Here is a 15778-nt window from a genome sequence, read left to right on the forward strand (position 1 = left end):
CACCCAGCTATATAAGAACCCAGATTGTTGCTCTTTGGAATTTAGTAGCACTCCAATCAATTTCAAAGGTCTGTTCACAGAATGTCATGCCAGAATGAACATTGATGCCTATTTGTTCTTAACATTTCAGGTCCCATCAGCCAAAGGGAATGCTTCTCTCCTCTTTTCTGCCTACAAATGTCGATTTAAAAAAATATAAATGTTTCAAAGAGGATATGTTTTCACAGTAATGAGAATGCCTCTGCTGATGCTAGCACATCTGTGTCATACTCCTAGAACTGCATGAGAATAGTCATGCTCAATGTACTCGGGGATCTTATGGTTATGGTTTGATTAGGGAGTTGAAAGGAAACATGCAGTTTTTGATGATAAACTCAGTACTGAGTTTTGAGGAAAGACAACTAACTTTTAATCAGAACTTCGTAGTGTACTGATACCTGCAAGTCAGATCTTGAATATATTTGTAACTATCAGATTTTAGAACTGGAAAAGTTCTTAGAGACCACTTAGTTCAGGCCTGTCTCTTTTAAAATAAGAACTCTCAATCTCATAGTAGCTGATATAGTACCATGTCATACATCTAATTAATAGTTAATAGAATAGAAACTAAAACGTAGAAGTCTTGAGTAAATTGATCTTTCCATAGTTCCATGCACCATACCTCCAGGTCCTAATGTAGAATTAAAGGAACAAAGATTTATAGATGGAAGAAGCTCTGTTCAAGGTCACAGAGTAATACTATTGTTTAATATTATTTTCAGTCATATCTGACCCATATGTGTTTTTCTTGACAGAGAAAGAGGACTGATTTGCTATTTCCTTCTCTAGATCCTTTTATAGATAAGGAAACGGATACAAACAGTGACTTGCCTAGGGTCATACAGCCACAATAAGTGTCTGAGGTCAAAATTGAACTGGGGAAGATGAAGATTAGTCTTCCTGAGTCCAGGCCCAACATTCTATCCATGGCGAGTGTTGCCCTTAATAGTTAGTACTAGAAATAGAATTTCAAACCAGGCCAATTTTTTCCTTCAAATTCAGAATTCTATCCATTACTTCACACTCTCTTACCCCCAACAAGAATCAACAAATGAAAATAACAAAACAAATTACTTATCCTTGGTCTGTCCTTATAAAAAGGCAATTTTACTTTGCTTTGGAAAGGCTTAGAATAGGAATTTCTTCCCCATGCAGGAACTCAGTTCCTCCTTGTCTCTGCTACTATACTTAGGCTATTTCTCATCTTTTTGCAGCCACTCATGGACCAGGAAATCCTTGATGTTCTGCAATCCTTTCATCCCCTGCTATCTCTGAAGCCATGTGATGAACTGGAATGATGGCCTTTAAAGAGTCACAAGCTTATCTCTAGAGAGTGGGCAAGATGATTCACTGGGATAGACAAAAAAGTTTAGAACTGAGAGTTACACAAGCTGTTTAGTTGGCTTGTAGTCAACACCTACTCCACTCTGGTCCTGCCAATTCCCTGTTCAATGTATGCTGAATAATCAGTAGCACATAGTCCTTCTCAGACAGGCAGTTATTTCCCACTCAATCCAAGCCCTATTCACTGAAGCCTCAGTCTTTCTTTTTATCCACCACTTAAAGCAATAATAATAGTGGCACATACTTTTCTGTCTCCTGACCTAAACTCCCCTCAACAGTTTATGGGCTCCTTGTTTTGTTCCCTTCCCCTAGTGAGAAAACAAGGGAGTTAGGTGGATTTGAGAGGAGTTTTAGTAACCAAAGGCTAACAAATGTAGGCATAGAACTGGTGGGATAAAGCTGTTTGCTGCTGTTAGTGAGCTTGGGGCTCATTAAACTAAGCATAGACCTATTTCCTTTTTTTTGTTTTGTTTTGTTTTGTTTCAAAACTTATTTTCAAAATATATGCATAGATAGTTTTCAACACTCGCCATTTACTCTTACAAAACCTTGTGTTCCAAATTATTTTTCTCTGTCCCTTCTTCTTACCCCCTCCCTTTTACATCAAATAATCCAATATATGTTAAACATGTTCAATTCATCTCTACATATTTCCATGCTGCACAAGAAAAATCAGATCAAAAATGAAAAAGATTAGAAAGAAAACAAAAAGCAAGCAAAAAAAAAAGACAAAAAATGACAACACTATGTTGTGATCCAGAGTCCTCACAGTGTTCTCTGTGGGTGTAGGTGGCTCTCCCATCACAAGTTGATGGAAAGTAGCCTGAATCACCTCATTGTTGAAGAGCCAGGTCCATCAGAATTGATCATTGTATAATCTTCTTGTTGCCATGTACAATGATCTCTTGGTTCTGCTCATTTCACTTAGCATCAGTTCATGTAAGTCTCTGCAGACCTCTCTGAAATCATCCTGCTAATCATTTTTTTTTTACAGAACAATAATAGTCCATACAATTCATATACTATAACTTATTCAGCCATTCTCCAGCTAATCTACTCAATTTCCAGTTTCCTGCCACTACAAAAACGGCAAACATTTTTGCACACATGGGAAAAGTTCCCATGCTTTGGGCATAGTTCCAAATTGGTCTCCAGAATGGTTGGATCAATTCACAACTATACCAACAATGTATTAGTTTTCCCACATCCCCTCATTATCATTATCTTTTCCTATCATCTTAGCCAATCTGAGAGCCATGTAGTGGTACCTTAGAGTTGTCTCCATTTGCATTTCTGTAATCTATAATGATTTTTTCATATGACTAGAATGACTTAAATTTCTTCTTCTGAAAATTGGTCATATCCTTTGACCATTTATCAATTTTCATTGCACAGCAGCATCCCATTGCAAATCAGGCTACAGCTTGCTCAGCCATTCCTCAAATGATGGGCAACCCTTTAGTTTCCAATAGTTTGCCACCATAAGAAGGTCCTTTCCCATTTTTTATGATTCTTTGGGATGCATATTTGTATTGGTATTGCTGGGTCAAAGGGTTGCCTGTCCAGCATAATTCCAAATTGTTCTCCAAATGGTTGAATCAGTTCACAGCTCTAACAATGGTACATTAGTATCTCAATTTTTTCATATCCCCTACAACATTTATCACTTTTTTGGGGGGGGTCATATTACCCAATCTAATAGGTATAATATGATATCTCAGAATCACTTTGATTTGCATTTCTCTAATCAAATGTTATTTAGATCATTTCTTCATTTGACTATAGAGAGCTGTGATTTCTTCATCTGAAAACTATATTCATATCCTTTGGCCATTGATCAATACAGGAATAGCTTGTATTCTTATAAATTTGATTCGCTTCTTTATGTATTTGAGAAATGAAACATTTATCATTATCAGAGTCATTTACATATTGATATAAAGATTGTTTCCCAGCTTTTTGCTTTCCTTCTAATTTTGATTATTAGCACAAAAGACTTTTATTTAATATAATAAAATTTATCTATTTGCATTTCATAATACTCTTTATCTCTTATTCGGTCATGAATTAATCCCTTTCCCATAGATCTGACAAGTAAATTATTCCTTGCTCTTCTGATATGATTATTGCATCATACTTTATATTATGTACTTCTTTTTACTTAGTTTCAGTACATGGTATGAGATACTAGTCTACACCTAGTTTGTGATCAATTGTTTTCCAGTTTTCCCAGCAGTTTTTGTCAAATAGTGAGTTGTTATCCCCAAAGCTGGTGTCTTTGAGTTTATCAATAACTAAGTTATTGCAATCATTGAGTATTATGTCTTGTGTACCTCATCTATTCTATTGATTCACCACTCTATTCATCTTATACCTGTTCCTTCTAACAGACTATGATCACAAAATTACTAAGTGCTAGTCATAGAATTTAACAGAATTTAAAAAAAAATATATATATATATATATGTATGTATGTATGTATGTATATATGGCCTTCATTTCATCTGTTCATTTTAATTTTTTACAGGCTTAAAAGTAATAGGTTAGCTTTTTGATGATGAATTACTTGGCCATGACAATATGTGAAACAAAAGATAAATTTAAAAATGACGTTCATTGCTGTGTAATTACCTTCTACTTCTTTAGTGATAGTGACAAATTGGTGGAAAAGTAGAAAGAGGGAGTTAAGAATAGAAGCTTCTTGACTATCAATAAAACTAACTTTAATGCTGGTATTTTAAGTACAAGATTCTTTTTAGCTGAATAGTGTGAATCTACTCCTAGAGGAAGTGAAGTATAGCAACTTTCATATTCTTGCTATTATTGAAACCAGAAGACAAAAAGAGGTTGAAGCTCACTGGAAATAAGGCTTCACCATTCTCCTTGGGGAAGCACAAAAGCAAATTATAGAGTTGATTTTATTATGTGTCCAAAGGTCATCTCATATTATACTGCTTGTAACTAGCATTTGTAAAAAAGAACAGGATGCTAACTTCAGTTAGCTAGATGAATGAACAAATGCTATAAAGGCTGTGAAAGGAGAGAAATCTTATAAACAACTAGACAAAACCCTCCAGCTAAATAAATATATCTTTTAAAATCCAGTGAATTCATAGATTACCAAAATAGGGGATATGCTGGGAAAATATTGTTCAAGAATAACAAGAGTAGTCAAAGACTTTTAGAATATAAAAGTCATATAAACACATATCTGCATATCACAAATATTTTCTTCAGGAAAAGCTTGGAGAATATAGCCATTTCCTAAAAATAATTAACCAATGTTATTTAATCACCACAGTAGGAAAAACCAAGAACCAGTTAGTTCATTAGTGCATATGCATACATGTATGAATGAGCCTACATTATGGTGTTATTATATGTACGTATTTTAGAATTCATTCACACATATCTGAGGCACTGTGTATTGACTATCATCTTGGTTCATAAATGATTAAGATTAGGAGAGTGTAGTAACTTTAATGACACATAGTTTATCTCTGAAATGCCAGTCATGAAATATTAGTCTCCAAGAAATCAATGTTGCAAGTCAGCTAAATGCAAAGGATAAGCACACAGTGTATTAAGATACATTGCCAACAAAGATTTGTGAAACTGAAGCAGTATAAAAATATTATCAAAGAATTGTATGACTGAAAAAGAATTGGGCTATACCTGTATTAGAATGAGGTATAATCAGGTTCCTTTGTTAACTGTTCCTTTTAAATCTAGGCCAGATCTAATAAAATGTATCTAAAACACGGTGGAACACCTTGTGAAGGACATATAGTAAGACATTGGATGAGAGCTTCAGACTAGTAGAAATGGGTTGCCACCTGCATTGTTAGGAGTGTAAGCATTTATTTGATCATAAATATAACAAAATTGAGCAATTAGAATTCTCCTTTCACTAAAGGAAGACAACAGAAAGTGAAGATGAGAAGGAGAGGAAGAGAATATTATAGTCAAAGTTTCTTCTTTTGGGAATTCCAGTGTCCTAACAGTGTCCTAAAACTATTGAGAGGAATTAGAAGACCTTAAGAATACAGATTCTAACTGTCTTATTAGGGCCTTATTGAAACTAAGTAGTTCTAGAGGGCTGAGATTTGAATCATTGTTTTAAAAGACCCCCTTTAAGATTAAGACATCCTGATTTTTGAAGTATATCTGGCCAGATAGGTTAAGACTGATTTCAAATAAAAGGGAATCTGTTACTTTGCCTTCCATGTCAAAGTCACTAGCATTCTTTGGAATTATCTATAAAGCTTAACTTAGAAATAGATTTATTTTATCTAACAAACGAATCCTCCTTGTTATATCCAGTTATGTTCCTTGTAGCTAGTTTTTCTGGCTTTTTTATACACCAGTCACATCTGTCACCACAGTCATGAGAAGAAACAGCTCCTCTTGACTTTTGTCAATAGCTATGTTTTCATCAGTTTTTGTCCTGACTCTGCCTTGATCCTACTTTGCCTGATTTCACTCCTGGCACACTCATTCACCTTCACTCCTGCCCAATCTTGGCTGGCTGTCTTACATGAACTAATATCATAAATAATTAATCAATTAAAATGTAGAAAATAAGTCCAGGCACCCTTACCCCCCAACAATCCCCCCCAACATGAAGGTGATCATTATAAAAAGCAGATAAACACATCATTGCATCTTTTATCAAAAACTCATTGTTAGAGTAGACTAATATCTATATAATCACAGAATATCTGGCCACCTTAATGTCACATTGTTACTATCTGCCCCATATTTAAAGCAGATTTAAAGAAAATTCCTATTTCAGTGCAAGAATAGGTCATAAAGTTATTCCCCTCTGTGTCTGATTATAGCACTGAAAGAAGAGATATCAAACTTTGTTTCCTTGTAGAAACACTGTAAGAAAAGTCACTTTCAATTTAAACTACTACCTCTACTAACTTAAAGATCACTTGTAATATGTTAGTCACAGTGACCTTCAAATCCTCTTGCAAAATGCAGGCCTACTTTTAGACCTCACATTTCCATCAGCAGGAAGGTGGTTTCCTAGAGTGACAGAAATGGTCTTTAATAGCAACAATTTTTATTTGCTTTTAAGAATGTGGTGAACGCATATTTGATCCTAAAGTAGGACTTCCCCAAATGGAAACGTGTGGCCTTACTATTCCTGGCAAAGTATGTAATTGGAGTAGAATTCAGAGTTCCTAAAAATTATTTATGATTGAAGAGGGAATGAATGAGTAGCTGTAAGAATGTCAAAGGACTATAATTTACACCCGAAGAAATATTAAGCACAAAATATCATGGTTGGAAGATTCTTTTTTTGAGAATGTAGGCATAGTAGAGTGTAGGCATATAAAACTGCATGCAGAAGATAAGGGAAGATTTCAAAAATCTTACTATGGTACTGGAGTCTAGAGAACCATCCTGTTTCCATCTTTTTGGCATTTTATTATACTCACTGGTATTTGTCAAGCTCTACATCATTTAACAGAGCAACAGGGAAATGTCATAGTAAGTCATGTAAAATCCCTACTGATTCACTTTTGAATGACTGTCCTGGGGGCCTGCTAACTCTCATTGGGGAAGTATATATTTGGCTCTATGCAACTATGTTTTACTAGTGGGTATCCCTTAAATTATCAAGAGGTCATTATTAAAAGTGATGGAATTGTTAAAGTCAAAAAAGAATTCACTAGTAACTTAGAAAAAGATCTCTCATGGTATGGTCCAGGGACAAATGTTTGGCCCTGTTTTGATTAAAATTTTCATCAAGGTATTTAATAAAGGCATAGATAGAATACTTATGAAATTCAAACCTAAAAGTCACAAAGTTGGGAGGGATAGTAAGTGTATTTTATGACAGTCTGGAGGCACTTTTTGATTGAAAACTTGTAAGATCAAATTGAATAAATATAAATGCGAACCCGTACTCGGAAGTTCAAAGAATTGACTTCTCAAGTATAAGATGGTGTTAGAAGCAAGCTGACTCTGAAACAGGTATCAAAGAAATTTTATTGAGAGAGAAAGTTCAGAGAAATTGGACATTTCTAGTCAGAAGCAGGCTGCATCTCTCTAATGGAAGCAGAAGCTTCTAAGTATAAAAGCAGACAAGCTTTATGCTGTTAGTTTATTGCATTTCCTTCCCCCAAAGAATGTATTGGTCAGTTCCCCTTAGGGTTACATCATTTCTTACATGCTTCTTCTAAACATGTTCCCCCTTCCTTGTCATACCTCTCATGTTTTGTAAATGAGGTTTGAATTCTATTGGGGTTGTGTCAGCTTATATGCATGAGACTTATTAAGCAGGCACAAAAAGGAAAAGCTTTTTCTCCAGTCCTTGAACCTGATCAGTTTAAACCTGTTTATATCCTAGTCTTGCAATATTTCTGGGAGTTCAATGCACAGTCCTAGTGCTAGCACAGCCTCTGCCCAGACCAGCTCTGGCACTGGCTCCAGGACCAGGAAAGCAGAAATGGGTTTGGGGTCTAGGGATTATCAGCAATACTAGCAGTTTCTAGATATCTCAGTTAAGAGATATCAAAGACATCTTGGAAAGTCAGCAGGAATCTGTCAATAGGATAAGAGAGCCTTAGCGAAACAGTAAAGCAGGAGTAGGCATGGGCTGCCATGTCCCAATAACTTGAAAAAGCCTCAGCTCACAAGAAGTCTCTTTTCTAGTAAGGAGGAATGGCTCTATGGCTTTAGGACACTAGATAGATATTATAGCCACAGTGGCACTGGAACCCTCCTCATAGTTTTGGATAGAAAAGAATGCTTATGGTCAGGTTCCTAACAAAATCTCTGAAAACAGCCTCCACCCTGAAAACAGAATCCTATTTTAACAGAGTTAAAAGATATAGAAAATAAGAGAAAAAGAGTTTTTGTCCATAGAAAAATACTTTAGTGACAAGGTAGATCAAAAAACATACTCAGAAGAAAATTACAAAGTCAAAGCTCCCACATCCAAAGCCTCCAGTAAGAATTGGTCTCAGACCATGGAACAGCTCAAAAGTGATTTTGAAAATCAAGTAAGAGAAATAGAAGAAAAGTTGGGAAGAGAATTGAGGATGCTGCAAAAAGAAATACAAAAGCTGATAAGGAGAAGAATGCCTTAAAAATTGGAAGAATTGGCTAAATGGAAAAAAAATACAAAATCTCACAGAAGAAAATAATTCCTTAAAAATTATAGTTGAACAAACTATATGTTCAATAATATCTTTATTAGAAATTAAGAAATAATAAAACAAAACCACAAGAAAAAAAAAAAAAAGAAAAATTTTAAATATCTCATCGGAAAAACAACTGACCTGAAAAATAGATTCAGATTATTGGTCCACTTGAAAGCCATGATCAAAAAATGAATCCAAACATTGTCTTTTGAGAAATTACTAAGTAAAACTGTCCTGATATTTTAGAACCAGAAGGTAAAATAGTAATTAAAATAATTCACTGATTACCTCCTATAAGAGATTTCAAAATGAAAACTGCCAAAAATATTATGGCTAAATTCCAGAACTCCTAGGTCAAGCAACAATCAGGATAACACACAATTTTGCAGTTTTCTACATTAAAGCATTGGATGGATGATATAATATTCTGAAGAGCAAAGGAGCTAGGACTATAACCAAAAGTCACCCAACCAGAAAAACTGAGTATAATCTTTTAGGAGAAAAAATGGATACTCAAAGAAATAGAGGACTTTCAAGCAGTCATGTTGAAAAGACTAAAAGTGAATGAATAAAAATATTGAGTTTCAAATAGACATCTGTAGAGAAGTATAAAGGAGTAATTAGGAAAGAGAAATTATAAGGGACTTAATAAAGTTAATCTGTTTATATTCCTACATGGAAAAATGATACTTATAATTCAAAAACTTTCTCATTGTTAGGACAATTTGGAGAAGTATATATAGACAGTACACACAGATATGAGTTTTTGAAGGGATAATCAAAAAAAAATAAAATTAAGGGATGAGAGAGGAATAGATGGGAGAATGGGAAGAGAAATCCCAGAAAGGGATCCTGGAATGGCATAAATAAATTACTATAAAAAAAAAGTTTTTACAGTAGAAGTGAAGAAAGAGATGGGAAGGAGTGTGAGTAAATCTTAACCTCATCAAAATGTGCTCAAAGAGAAAATAACATACAAATTCAATATGGGTATAGCAATCTATCTTACCCTGCAAAAAGTATGAAGAGGAAGGACATACAAGAAGGAGGGGAGGGTGATAGAAGAGGGAGGGAATATTAGGGGAGGAGATGGACATTCACAAAACATTTTTGAGGATTATTGGGGTGAAAGGAGAGAGATAATAAAATAAATGGGAAAAATACAGTTGGCAATAGTAATTGGAAAAATAATTCTGAAGTAAGTTTCTCTGATAAAAGTTACAGAGCCATTCCCCAATTGATAGATGATCAAAAGATTTCCACTATGTCCAAAGATTTATAAAATTTTGGATATCCTTTGACCTAACAATATCACAGCTAGCCATGAGTCCCAAAAGAGATTAAAAAGAAAAAAGGAAAACTGTCTTTAGAGGGAAAGAATTGGAAACTGAGGGGATATCCATCAATTGGGGAATGGCTTAATAAATTCTGGGTATATAATTATGATAGACTATTATTGTTCTATGGAAAATGATGAGCAAGATGCTCCAGAAAAAAACTCAGAAACCCTCCATGAACTCAAGCAAAGTGAAATGTACTGTATACAAAGTAATAGCAATGTTGTGGGATGATCAGCTGTGACTGTGAATTACTTTGTTATTCTCAGTAATACAGTGATCCAAAACTACTCTGAAGGAGTTATGATGAAAAAATGTTATCAATTTCCAGAGAAAAGAAATAAAGAACTGTTTGTGTCTTTGTGTCTGAATACAGATTTAAGCATTTTTTATTTTTTTTTTTTTAGTGGTGGGTCAGGATTTCCACAACATGGAAATATTTTGCAGAAAATAAAGAAATGAGTCACCAAGTATGATATGTTGATTAAAAACAAAACAAAACAAAATAAACAAATAAAAAACAAACTATAAACTAAAGTGATAAGCTGCATAATGAAAATTATAACTATTAGGGAAAAAAAGGAGGTCATAATTCCACTGATTATATGGCGGTTGAATTATTGTCTTCAGTTCAAAGCATCACAGTTTACAATATTTATTAATTAAGAACAATGTACAAGGGATAACAACCCAATTGGTAGTGGACATTAATTCCTTGACTTATCAGAAATGGCTGGAGGAACTTGTCATTCTTGACAACTGGAAATGGCTTGACAACCTCTTCTCCAGGCTTCTTCTTCCCCTCTCTAACAGCCTTGCCCTTGTTTAGACATCCTTCTTCCTTTTAGTTCTCCTCTATATATTGTCTTCTTGCACTGGAATGTAAGCTCCTTTGAGGACAGGAATTATCTTGTTTGCTGGTATTTTTATATATATACTGCTTAGTGCAGTGCCTAGATTATTATAAATGGTTAATAAATACTTATTCTATCATCTATCTACCTATTTATCAAAAATACTGTCTTGGTTAGTCTCTGAGGGTAGATCTGGGAGTAACATGTAGAAACAAAGAGGTAACCGTGGGCTTGATTTTAGGAGCAAAACAAAATATACAACTAAAAACCAAATCTTCCTAACAATTAGACTGAACCAAAAGTTCAATGAGATTATTTAGGAGATCATTCTTTCTTAGGATTTTAGATTAAGAGCTAAAAAAAAAGGAATTTAGAGTTTATCTACTATAACTTCCTCTTTCAATGGATGAGGAAATTAAAGCCCAGAAAGATTCTAGATTCCCTCATTGAAGGGCCTTTATCAAAAAATAATTGATCAGCAGCTAAATAGCGCAGTGGATAGAGTACCAGCCCTGAAGCTGGAAGCTGAGTTCAAATGTGTTCTCAGACACTTAACATTTCCTAGCTGTGTAATCCTGGGCAAGTTACTTAATCCTAATTGCCTCAGCAAAAAAAAAAAAAAAAAAAAAAAATCACTTGTTGGTTATTTTATGGAACATTTTACACCTTTCCATTATGTCTTGAACTAGAGTGACACATAAGTCCCCTCCAACAGTGAAATCCTATAATTCTCAATGTCCAACTCCCTAATTCTTTCCAGCTTTGCAATTTTCCCATTGTTTTATTAATACAATATCAGTTCTTTATTAGGAGTCTTTGTCTTTATCCCTGGATCATGCCTAACTTTCAATTACTATAGAAAAGAATGAGATAGTAAAAATAGATAACTTTGGGCAAGTTTGGGTGAAATTTATGTTGAGCTTTGACAAACTACTTTTTCATAATATTCTTATGCTGATCAAGGATTAATTTAAAATTATATAATAAAGCTAAAGAGGATTTTTTTAATAATAGAAGACTGTAAACACAAACAGAAACACATAAAGCCCAAATGACTTTCAGCATAGCTTGTCCTATTTCTTTAACAACCAGCTGAACAACCTATTAATTGATCTAGCATCCAAAGATCAAATCTTCCTACCTTCTTCTCCCAGAAATCACTCTTATTTCTTAATAATACTTAAAAATAATTTAAATAATTCTTTAACTTTTACACAGCATCATGCACATAATATTTTGATTTTCACAATAGTTCTAAAATAGATACTTCTTTTTCCCTTTTTTAAAGATAAAGACTTTCAAACTGAGAGACTTAAAATGATTTATTAAAGGTCACCTGAGGCAGGATTTTATTTAGGTCTCCCTTATTCTAGGTCCAGCACTCATTTTGCCACATCAAATAGATGCCTTTTGATAGATGCCTTTTATCTTTATCGAAACATTCTAATGATGAGAATTTTAGAGGTTTTTTTTTTCCCCTTCATTTCTCCACTTCAGGATTATTTAGAAGGAATTATTAAAGAATCATTAAGACAATATCAGCAACATAGTGGTAAAATTTTTATGAAGCTATCTACATGATGAATCTTGCCACAATATTATTCTTAATGTCTTAATACAGTGAGGGCTTGATATTGTGAGTTTTAAATACGTTAGAACACTATGAACTTCTCTTATTTTGTGGAAGTTCAATATTTCTCCGAAGGCCTATATCATGAGTTTGTTAGATTGCTACTGATGAAGGACTACTAGGAGAATTTTTTTTTTTTTTTCCCATGGAAAAGTAAACCTATCTAAGTAAAACAATGGAAAACGCCTTTTCAGGAGTAGTATTTATTGAATGTTTTTGTGTTTTTGTTGTTTTTGGTGTTTGTGTTATATGTCATGTGTCCTCATTCACCACTCACAATCCCTACCCAAACTTCAAATTGAGACTTTGAGGGCTTCCTCTACAAAATTGACAACTTTTATATGACAAATCCAGTCACTTTTTTTTTTTTTCATCTCTTACCTAGCCTTATTGCATCCAGAGAGGATGCCTTATCTTTATCTATATCTTAGCACTTGATCTGGGTGGCTTTAGAGAAGAAAGTGAGGCTATTAACTGCACAGCTCTCCCTCACTTAAACTAATTAACTTACTGGTCCTGGCACTAGCTTCCTAAGGTTATGGTGCTCTTTGAGAACAAAGGACAAACAATATAATAACAATAACAACCTAGCCCTTAATTATTGAATGAGCATAGTCTCAGATAAATTAAAACCTAGGAAAGATACTAATTTAGAAAAGTCAATATTGCTTACTGCATTCTGGGTCATCACCAGTTATCTTAATCTTTGTCTTATCATTTAACTTTGATGACTGGAGGAAAGAGTAAAACTGGCAACTGTGCACTGTTCTGCCTCATTTATCACATCAGGACATTGCCTTATCATATCATTAGTCCTCTTCAAGAAGGAAGGATGAATAATAACAACTGGGCTTTTATATAAAAAACGGAGTTTGGAGGATTTACTTATTTTATTTCTTTTGAATTTCACTGTCAAAACTTTGTCTTTGCATTACTAATCCTATCAACTAGCCAAAACAATAGATGCCATTGTTTTCTAAGAATTTTATATCCCTCATAAATTCTAGAATTTGAAAGTAAATAGGCTGCAATAAAGACTATTACTTTGACTAAGCAAATAATTCTGTCTATGATCCCAATTTAAATTGTATAACCAGCAGCTCTTTTTTAGTGATAGTTTGGAACATTTTTTTCTACAGAGCTTTCATTTAATACATCATGATTTCTTTTCTTTTTTTTTTTTCATTGCTTTTAATTTAGTAATGTTTAAAGAAGTTGAAAAAATTCTATAGTGTTGACTTCCTTTCTTTGACTTTATACTTTTTTTCCCATGACTCTTTTTAACTATGATTCACTCTTTTTTTAAAAAAAGTTGTTCATTAGATTTTGAATTTGACCAGTATTTTCTTATAATCTTCCCCTTTCCTTCCTCCTGTCTAATACAAACCTTTAATATGATAATAGTTGTAAAATGATAGGTTAACAATTAAAACTTTTCTGTTGTGTTGAAGGTTCTTTAAAGTTGTTAAAATGTATAACAATTTAAGCTTATTCCATCTATTTCTATTCTATTTAAAGGTGATTTTTTACTATGCTTTTCCATTTATTTTATAGGATTAATTATAGAATACACTTTTTACTTTAATTTGAAGGAAAATATTTAAAACCAAATATATGTTTATATTGTTTTGACAATAGTAGACATTAAATGTCTCAACATAAAAGTTTTAAATTTTTCACATTTTATAGGCTTATATATAGTTTTAATAAGAGGGAGAAATGGGGGCAGTCAGGTGGCTCAATGGATAGAGCACCAGCCCTGAAGTCAGGAGGACCTGAGTTCAAATTTGACCTCAGACACTTCCTGGCTTTGTGACCCTGGGCAAGTCACTTAACCCCAATTGCCTTAATTAAAAAAAAAAAAAAAAAAAAAAAAGGGTGAGAAATGGACCTAATCCCAATGAAAATAGTTTAATTATATAGAGGGCTAATTTAAATTCTGTTTTATGTGCATTTTGAGCCTAAATCCTCTTTCATTCTGATTGTTTTGTAAAATAAATTTTCTATCATCCCCACTAGAATGATACACACAATTATTAAGATAATCATCATAAAATTATAATTAAAGTATTAATGAAAATTTTAAAAATATGTAGAAATAGCAAATTTAAGTAACCCAGTCTCAGAAAAAAAAAAAAAAAAGATATACAAGTCTTAAAGGATTGCCCAAAGGGATATGAAAGGTGAAGAACAACACCAAGATCAGAAGGATTTATAAATGATTCCTGTCAAATATTCAAAAAGTGATTATCCCAATATTCCATGAATTATTTTCAAAATGAGGAAACAAGGAGATCCTGTAAACCTTTTGTAATACAGATAGCATCCTGATTTCTAAGTCAAACAGAGATAAAGCAAAAAGAAATAGCTATAGCCCCAAATCTCTCATGAATATTGATATATTTTAATAGAATTTTAGAAAATTTTCTGTAAATCACAGAAAAATGATTTTAATCATTCCCTCACATTAAAACATTAAAATACACAGAAATATATGATTCCTTAATGTGATGTCTATTTAAAAACAAGAGCTTGCATTATCAGAAATTTTATTCATTCATTCATTAATCTTTCTCATTTATTGTTGTTGTGATTTTAAAAGGAAGGACAAGGATGATGCTAAGGATAAGATATCCATTATCACTACTGTTTTTTGGTGTTGTTTTAGAAATTCTATTTATACCAATTAAAATTAATAGGAATTTAGAAAATAACAATGGAAAAAGAGGAAATCATTTTACCTTGAGCAAAAAAAAAAAAAAAAAAAATACGATAATTACTTAGAGTACCCTAGAGAATCAACTATAAGTTAACTGAAGTAATGAATAAATTTAGTAAGTTAGCTAGATATAAACTAAACCTACACAAATCATTGATTTTTACTGTTCTATTAACAAATTCTAGAAGGAAGATATAGAAAAAGAAATTCCATTCAAAATAATATAAGAATGTATAAAATATATGAGCTAGCTAATAAGATAAACACAAGAATTATATGGATACAAGCATAAAATACTTGAATAACTTGGAGAGATAATAACTGTGTAGGTAGACTACATCAATATGATAAAATGACAATATTATGTAAATTAATTCACATATTCACTCCCATGTCAATCAAGTCATCAAAATGTTACTTTATAGAACTAGAAAAATAATAAAATTTATGTGAAGGAAGAAAAGTTCAAGAATTTTAGGGAATATAATTTTAAAAAATAAAACCAAAAAAGGGTTTAGCAGCCATTATTTGGGGTGGGGAAAATCAAAGTATGTAGTAGTAACTACAGCACAATTTTAAAAAAGGAAGCAAAAATTTTTGCTGAATTATTAAGAAATAAGCAGAGGAAAATAGAAAGTGGTTTGTAAAAAGCCATAGACAAACACAATAGTTATGGAGCTACCATGTTACATTTT

This window comes from Sminthopsis crassicaudata, chromosome 4 (genome assembly GCF_048593235.1).
Source record: "Sminthopsis crassicaudata isolate SCR6 chromosome 4, ASM4859323v1, whole genome shotgun sequence".
Classification (NCBI taxonomy): Eukaryota; Metazoa; Chordata; class Mammalia; order Dasyuromorphia; family Dasyuridae; genus Sminthopsis; species Sminthopsis crassicaudata.